The sequence below is a fragment of the Chiloscyllium plagiosum genome, chromosome 36 (assembly GCF_004010195.1).
Source record: "Chiloscyllium plagiosum isolate BGI_BamShark_2017 chromosome 36, ASM401019v2, whole genome shotgun sequence".
NCBI classification, from domain to species: Eukaryota; Metazoa; Chordata; class Chondrichthyes; order Orectolobiformes; family Hemiscylliidae; genus Chiloscyllium; species Chiloscyllium plagiosum.
This window is the reverse complement of record NC_057745.1, coordinates 17,686,624-17,694,970: the sequence shown is the minus strand read 5'-3', so window position 1 is coordinate 17,694,970 and position 8,347 is coordinate 17,686,624. Positions and strand designations below refer to the sequence as shown.

Genomic DNA, 8,347 nt, shown 5'->3' with positions numbered 1-8,347 from the left:
GGGGGGGGGGGGTGGGGGGGGGGGGGGGGGGGGGGACTTGGACCTTGGAGGGAATGGTCTCTGCGGAACGCAGATAGGGTTAGTGAGGGAACTATATCTCTGTTGGTGGGGTCTGAATGTAGGTGGTGGAAATGGCAAAGGATAATGCGCTGCATTTGGAGGTTAGTGGGGTGGAAGGTCAGGACCAGGGGGTTTTATTCTTGTTGCGGTTGAGGAGGTGGGGTTTAAGGGCAGAATTGTGGGAAGTGGAGGAGATGCACTTTAGGGCGTTGTTGATTGTGTGTGAGGGGAAATTGTGGTCCTTGAAATAGGAGGCCATCTAGGATGCCCTGGAGTAGAACTGCTCCTCCTGGGAGCAGATACTGCGGAGGTGGAGGAATTCGGACTAAGGGATAGCATTTCTACAGGAGGGAGGGTGGAGGGGCACCTTTGCAATAACTCCTAAAAATGGGCCAGCCTTGGAAATAGTCTCATGGACAAGCCCTAGCTTTCAATGAGTAAAGAAACAGCTATCTTCCTCTAAACTTAGTGAGCTCAGAGAGAAGAAGGTTGAGAGGTGACTTTATAGAGACATACAAGAGACATTGGGGCGGCATGGTGGCTCAGTGGTTAGCACTGCTGCCTCACAGTATCAGGGACCTGGGTTTGATTCCCACCTCAGGTGACTGTTTTTGTGGAGTTTACACATTCTCCCCTTGTCTGCATGGGTTTTCTCTGGGTGCTAGGGTCTCCTCCCACAATCCAAAGATGTGCAGGTCAGGTAAATTGGCCATGCTAAATTGCCTATAGTGTTAGGTGCATTCATTAGGGGTAAATGTAAGGTGGTGGGTTACTCTTCAGAAGGAAGACTTGGTGTGGACTTGTTGGACCAAATGGCCTGTGTCCACACTGTAGGGAATCTAACCTACAAGATGATCAGAGGATTAGGTAGGGTGGACAGTGAGAGCCTTTTTCCCTGGATGGTGATGGCTAGCATGAGGGGACATAGCTTTAAATTAAGTTGTGATAGATAAAAGACACATGTCAGAGGTAGGTTCTTTACTTATAGTAAGGGTGTGGAATGTCCTGCCTGCAACAGTAGTAGATTCGCCAACTTTAAGGGCATTTAAATGGTCATTGGATAAACATATGGATGATAATAGAATATTGTAGGTTAGATGGGCTTCAGATTGGTTTCACAGGTTGGCGCATCATTGAGGGATGAAGAGCCTGTACTGCGCTGTAATGTTCTGTGTACTAGGTGTAGTCCAGGTAGTTGTGGGAGTCGATGGATTTGAAACAGATGTCCATGTTGAGTCGGTCACTGGACATGGACACAGAGAGGTCCAGGAAGGGGAGGGAGGTGTCCGAGACTGTCCAGGTGAACTTGAGGTCAGGGTGGAAGGTGTTCCTAAAGTTGAGGAACTGTTCAACCTCCTTGTGGGAGCACCAGGTGGCACTAATACAGTCATCAATTTAGCGGAGGAAAAGGTGGAGGATGGTGCCAGTGTAATTGCAGAAGGTGGACTGTTCCAAGTATCCGATGAAGAGGCTGGCATAGCTGGGGGCCCATACATGTGCCCAAGACTACCTCTTTTGTCTGAAGGAGGTGGAAAGATTTGAAGGATAATTTCCAGATGAGGACCAGCTCCACCAATCGAGTGAGTCTCGGTAGAGGGGTACTAGTTGGGTTGGCATGAGAGGAAGAAATGGAGAGCTTGGAGGTCTTTGTCATTTTGGATGGACGACATCGCTTCTGCAACCCCTGACCCACCACAGTTTACGGAGCTTCCTTTGGTGACCTAGACCACATCCACTCGAGAGACACCCCTAACTGCAGCTTTTCACCAGGTCCTAGCCCCCCCAAGCACTGCTGAGTTTATACCATTCCCCCCGGACACCCCCTCACTGAGGATGAACAGTCAGTTCTCAGTAATGGTCTCACCTTCATCCCACTATGCTTCCGGGTCAACAAATTCAGAAACGTTGTGACATCAAACTTTTCTTCCACTGCCTCCGTGCTTACTTTCTCCAACGGGACCCCCACCCACACTCCGAGGACTCCTTCTCCCACCTGCAACATTCTCCATCCACCTGGACACCTCATGCTGGTCTATTACCCACCCTTGACCTCTTTAACTCCAACTGCCGCCGTGACATTGACTGCCTCAACCTGTCCACCCCTCTCACCCAATCCAACCTCACACTGTCATAAAGCACAGAGCTCCACTCCCTCTGCTCCAACACCAACTCACCATCAAACCAGCAGACAAGGGGGGAGGGTACAGAGGTTTGGCGCATGACCTCTACACTGCTGAAGCTAGGCGCCAACTCATGGACACCTCCTCCTACTGCCTCCTCGACCACAACCTCACCCCCCATCACCAAACAATCATCTTCCAGACCATCCACAATCTCATCGCCTCAGGGGATCTCCCATCCACAGCCTGCAACCTCATAGTCTTGGAACCCTACACCGTCCAGTTCCACCTCTTACCCAAAATTCACAAATTTGATGGTCCTGGTTGACCCATCATCTCTGCCTGCCCCACCAAACTTATCTCCTCATATCTTGACACTGTCCTGTCCCCTTTGGTCCAGGAACTCAGCACATACGTTCGGGACAGCACCCACACCTTCCACCTCTTATATGACTTTCATTTCCCCGGCTCCCAACGCCTCATTTTCACCATGAACATCCAGTCCCTGTACATGTCCATCTGCCATGATGAAGGCCTCTAAACCCTCTGTTTCAAACAATATCGCTCCACCGGCACACTCATTCGTTTGGCGGAACTGGTCCTTACCCTCAACAACTTCTCCGAATCCTCCCACAAAAGGGGTTGCCATGGGCACCTGCATGGACCCCAGCTATGTCTGCCTCTTCATTGGATACTTGAAACAGTCAATCTTCCGCAGTTACACTGGCATCATCCCCCACCTTTTCCTCCGCTACATTGATTACTGTATTACCATCACCTTGTGTTCCCACAAGGAGGTTAACAGTTCATCAACTTCATGAACACCTTCCACCTTGACCTCAAGTTTACCTGGACCATCTCGGACACCTCCCTCCCCTTCCTGGACCTCTCCGTCTCCAACTCTGGTGACCGACTCAACACGGACATCTACTTCAAAACCACCAATTCCCACAGCTACCTGGACCACACCTCCTTGCCTGGCCTGCTGTGTTTTTCCAGCACCACATTTTTCAACTCTGGTACTCCAGCATCTGCAGTTTCTCCTAGTTGATCTTAACCTATTGCGAATCCTGTTGCAAGGATGCCTTTCTTGAAGAAGCTCTCCTCCTCCCTCTACAAGGATCTCAGTGAGTCCCTCTCTCACTGCACCCCCCAGGTCATCTCCTCTGCCCTGAAGTTCTTCAGCCACGTCCTGAGGCAAACTCGCTCGTACAGCCACATCTCTTTCCTCAGCACCTGCCTATGGAACCGACTGACCCCGCATGGACGCCGGACTACATTCAAACCAACACAATTTGAACCCAACCAGGACAACCTGTACCTGCAACAAATCCGAAGCCTCCAACAACAGACCTCCCTCCGGATCCTCCGCTCCACGCTTCAAGCCATGCGCCGCCACCTACACTTCCTGCAGCCAGCCCTGCCCCAGCTCAGGACAACACTCTCCCAGACCTGCAAAGAGAATGCCTGGCCTGCTGTGTTTTTCCAGCATCACATTTTTCAACTCACACCTCCTTTCACTCTACCTCCTGTAAATACGCTATCCCTTATTCCCAATTCTGCTGTCTCTGCTGTATCTGCTCCTAGGAGGAGCAATTCCACTCAGGACATCCCAGATGGCCTCCTATTTCAAGGACCAAAATTTTCCCTCCACGTGATCAACAATGCCCTACAGTGCATCTCCTCCACTTCCCGCACCTCTGTCCTTGAACCACACCCCTCCAACCGCAACAAGAATAAACCCCCGTGGTGTAACCCTATGGGAGAGTAGGGTAACCCCCAGGAGAGTAACCCTGTGGTCTGGTAAGACTATGGTGACTTTGTTTGATAATGTGAATTCCAGAACTGCACACAGTACTCTGTCTATGGCTTAACCTGCTGACTTTTACAAAGTCTACAATAGTCTTCCAGCAGTGTGACAACCCTATTTTTATTCCTAAACTCTACCCACAAAGCCTCATTTGAGCACCTTTCCAAATTCCCAGCCCTCCTTTCTGCAGTAACTGAGTCCTTAATTAATAACGTAAATGCCACCTGTCTCTTTTATACCCATTCTCTGTCCTGCCTGAAGATCATATATCTTCCAATATTAAATTACCATTCTTGCCCTTCCCTTTGACTTCTTTAATTCTTTGAACCAGCAAAATGTGTTTTATTTGGGGCTGGAATAGGACACATGTAAACATAAAATACTGCAGGTACTAAAAATCTGAAATTCAAAGAAAATATTCTGGGATTGCTCACCAAGCCAGGCAGCATCTTTGGAGAGGAACAGAGTTTACAGGAAGAATCTTGTTGTGGTGTCTCACCCACCAGCCGGAAGGCTGACGAGAGATTCATGATACCTCTTTGGGAAGACCTACCGAATCACATGCCAACTAAGCAGTAGCAAGGTCACTGCTGGGATCAAAACTTCAAATCTGGAAGTCCCACCAAGCTGATTGTGCTTAGCAATAATAAATACTAAGGAGGTTGAAGTTGCCACCATAAGAAAACAAGCTCCCATCACCCACGAGAGTCCATGAATTGACAGGGTCTCAGGCCATAAGTAGGTAAAGTGGTGAGAAAGTGGGTGATTCACATGGTGGGTTTCATAAGGAGAAGAAAGCAATGAGATTGGAAGCAAGGGCAGGAGTGGACTGTCTTGCTTTCTCATGTTCAATTCCTCGAGGAGGTACTAATGCCTTTGATCAAGCTGCTACCAAAAACTGAGATGAGCTGAAGCCACAGCATTTTGACCAATTGTGTCTGCTACATGGTGACAGTATTGCTTACAGCTCGGTTAATTTGAGTAGCAACGGGATGAGACACTTAAGTTGTCATTAATTGGCCACTTAAGGGCCTAAATTCATGGGGGTGGTCAGGAAGTTTAACCATGGACCTCTCTGCCCAGAACTTAATTGTGGTGGAGGCAACAAGACGGTAGAATTCAGGGCACAATACCACTCCAGCTAATAATCTGCCCTTCCTCTGTCCAAGCTTGCCAATAGCAAGGGTAAAATATCCTGCCTAGCATTTCAGGTTGAGATGAACTTTTATCAGAACCATTATATAAAAATATAACACAATATAAGAGCTGCTTTTGTGTTTCAGGTTACCTGTTTTCAACATTACCGAAACTTCCATTTCTTTGCGTAATTCTACTGAGTAATTGAACAGGTAACAGAACCTACCGTCAACAAACATTTCTTAAGGAACCTGGTAAATGTGTAATCTTTACTTAACTGCAGGAACTTTAAATATAATTAACTGCTAATTTGAGGATGCTGATAAACTGGTAAGTTTGAAAAGTGTGGGAATTGGATAATTACGGTAATGAGATCTCATAGTGAGGTTTATGCTAAATTAAAGTGCAATTTTTATTGAAGTTATTTGAATAGGAACCAAGAACACCCTTTTCAATCTTGGTCATTAAAAAGGTTATGTAGTCAAATGTGGATAGAAGCTAAAAAATAAAGCAGAACATTATTTATTATAAGCAACCAATTGAGGAAAAATTAAAAATAAGAAAATATATCATGCTTTTCAATGTTCTTCTAATTTGTGTATATATATAAATATAATAACATTGATATAGTATATATGCAATCTATTATCATAGCATAGAAAAACACTAATCTCAATTCCCAAATGTAGTTACACACATACATGTGGTATTTCTTTTTTGGGCAGTATATCATGAAGCTTTATGGAAGGAACAAAGAGTCCATTTAGTCCTCAGTATTGCTTGCTTTTAAGGTATAATTCTACTTACTATGATGTCATTAAAATGAGGTAATTTTTGTCAATTATTTACAGAATTCTAAACAGCAAAATCAAGAGGAGGCAAAATTGATATGAGATATGCTAAATTATTGGTATAATATAGCATATTTTTGTCCTGTAATTTACATACCAATTTTATTTAGGTCCTTTCAACTGCTGTGCTGGATATCTGGTCCTTCTTTTGAAGATGACAGCAATTCAAGGTCAGGAGTTTCATCCATGGGTTTTTAAGACATTGAATGGGCTGATTCAGATCTTTTGGCACGTGAACCAGGACATCCAAAAAGGTGGTGGCATCCAGAGTGCAAGATTTGCTTATATTTTTTTTCCTCTACTGCCAGGCAATACGTCATCTTTAAGATGTTGTGACTCAAAGCAACTTGATGAACAAGTTGTCACCATTCTGAACAATTGGTAGCAAGTTCTTTGCAGCAATTAATTTTAATGCTGCTGCACTTCAGGGAAAATTTTAACCATGGACCTCCATGCCCAGAACTTCCCTGGAACATCGGGTTGTTTGAGAGCGAAGAAAACCGGCGGGAAAATGCTTTTCAATCATCAAGCATCAAGTCTATCAAAGTTGATTTAGCAGGAGTTTTTCCTGAATGTTTGTGGAGCTGATATCAAGAAAGACACTAGTGTCAATTCACCAGTTCTCCCATTGAAACCTGAGGGACGGAAGCATTGCTGATATAAGTTCTTTATCACTGTTATGTATCAGCTGTTATACTTCAAAAGATAACTTAATATAAAAAGATTTTTTAAGTCCAGACTCTTAATGTGAGAGCTTTTCTTTAGTTAACCACACTCCATAACCCCACTGATATCTTTCTCCCCATATTTGTACGACTAATTGAAACCCAATTAACTCTAAGTAATATATACATCACCTGAGGCTCTTGAGGCATACTGGTTGTGATCCTTACTTCTAAGCCAGGAGGCAGGGTTCAAATTTTTCCTGCACCAGATGTGTGTAATAACATCAACAAAAAGTTGATTAGAAAATATCCTTTGTCCATCACCTGTTCCCTCATTCCATTAGATCTCAGATATTCCTTTAGATGATAACATCAGTGGTATACATTATAGCCAAACTGCTGTACATATCTTACTGCAGTACTGGGAGCAATGATGACAGTGGCTCTGTACACTTATACTTGCATTGACTGTGGAGGTCTTTGGCTATGAGGCACTCACTGTGGTAGTTTGAAAAGGAGGTGCTGGCATGCCTAATCAAGTCTTTGATCTCCTTATCAATGGTGGCTTTTTGAGAGAGACAGTTACCAAGATTTGGGGAATGGTTTAAATAATCCAGAGCTTCTCCTTCAGTATAGATGATGTGTGGAATATTTGGCTGACCATTTAGGGTTTAAACATTAGTTTTGTTCTGGCAGTGATGCAGGATGAGCTAAGCTTCTTGTTGCAAAATGTCAAGAATAGCTTGAAATTCTGCAGAGTAGGCAATAATGCTGCTGTGTCATCCACAAACTGTGGAACATTCATATTTATGGTGGTTAGTTTAGTCTTGATATGCAACTGCAGACCTCACCTTTGCCTAGTTTTGGTATGGAGGCAACTGAGGTGGAAGAGTTTTCTATCTAGACAGTTTAATGCTAAAAATTAAACTGGTTGAACTTTGAAGTGAATTTTCCAACATCAGTTATCATATGAATATTGAATATCCATCTGCCATTGTTGACATAAAAGTCAAAAACAAAATATCCTATCTCAATGAGAAGATATGGTGAACTTTCAAAGGACATATTAGTACAGTTGAATATGGCATCAGAGGTGTCTGTCAAAACCAGCTTCGATGCTGTGAAAGATCCCTCAGAAGACTGAGGTCGTCTCATACACTGAGCATAAAAGTGAATCGTAGATACGGCTGGTCGCCTCGCTTGCTGTTTGCCATGTGGGTCCTGCTTTGTGCACATGTCTTAAACTCTTGTGCACTTTTACAGTACAGCTTGATCTCTTGCACCCAGTTGTAAGATACCAAGAAGAAAAGTGTGCATTTGTAGGGTGAAAAATTGAGGTTGACTACTATATATGCTGAGTATGTGAGTACGAAAAATATGAGTTTGGGGGAAAAGTGGTGTTGTCCTTTTGCTGTGTCAACTTATGGCCGTGATCTGCAGACTTCAAACTTAATGATCTTTGTGAAATTTGTGTCTATTTCAGCAAGCAAACAAATAGATGTTGGATTGAAGGATCACTCTGACAAATACTCTCAGTTCTTAAGAGGTACAAATTAGCTGTATTATATGATATCTAACTATAATGCACCAAAGGAAGTTTCACAGGCAGTGCATTCAGTTTTATATCAATTTTAAACTTTTAAATTGCCCAACAGGAGAACTAGAAGGCCAAAGGTTGACTACCTGATGCTTGAACTATGTTTC

At 44.2% G+C, this 8,347-nt stretch overlaps 1 long non-coding RNA gene across 1 annotated transcript in view; it reads left to right on the top strand.

The window, feature by feature from the left end:
- The window catches only part of LOC122540825, a 9,842-nt gene extending 3,080 nt beyond the window's left edge, over positions 1-6,762 (top strand). The window contains exons 2-3 of the long non-coding RNA XR_006309428.1: positions 5,274-5,339; positions 6,089-6,762. This is a non-coding gene — a long non-coding RNA (uncharacterized LOC122540825). The remainder of the gene's footprint in view (positions 1-5,273; positions 5,340-6,088) is intronic.
- Positions 6,763-8,347: the final 1,585 nt, after the last annotated feature.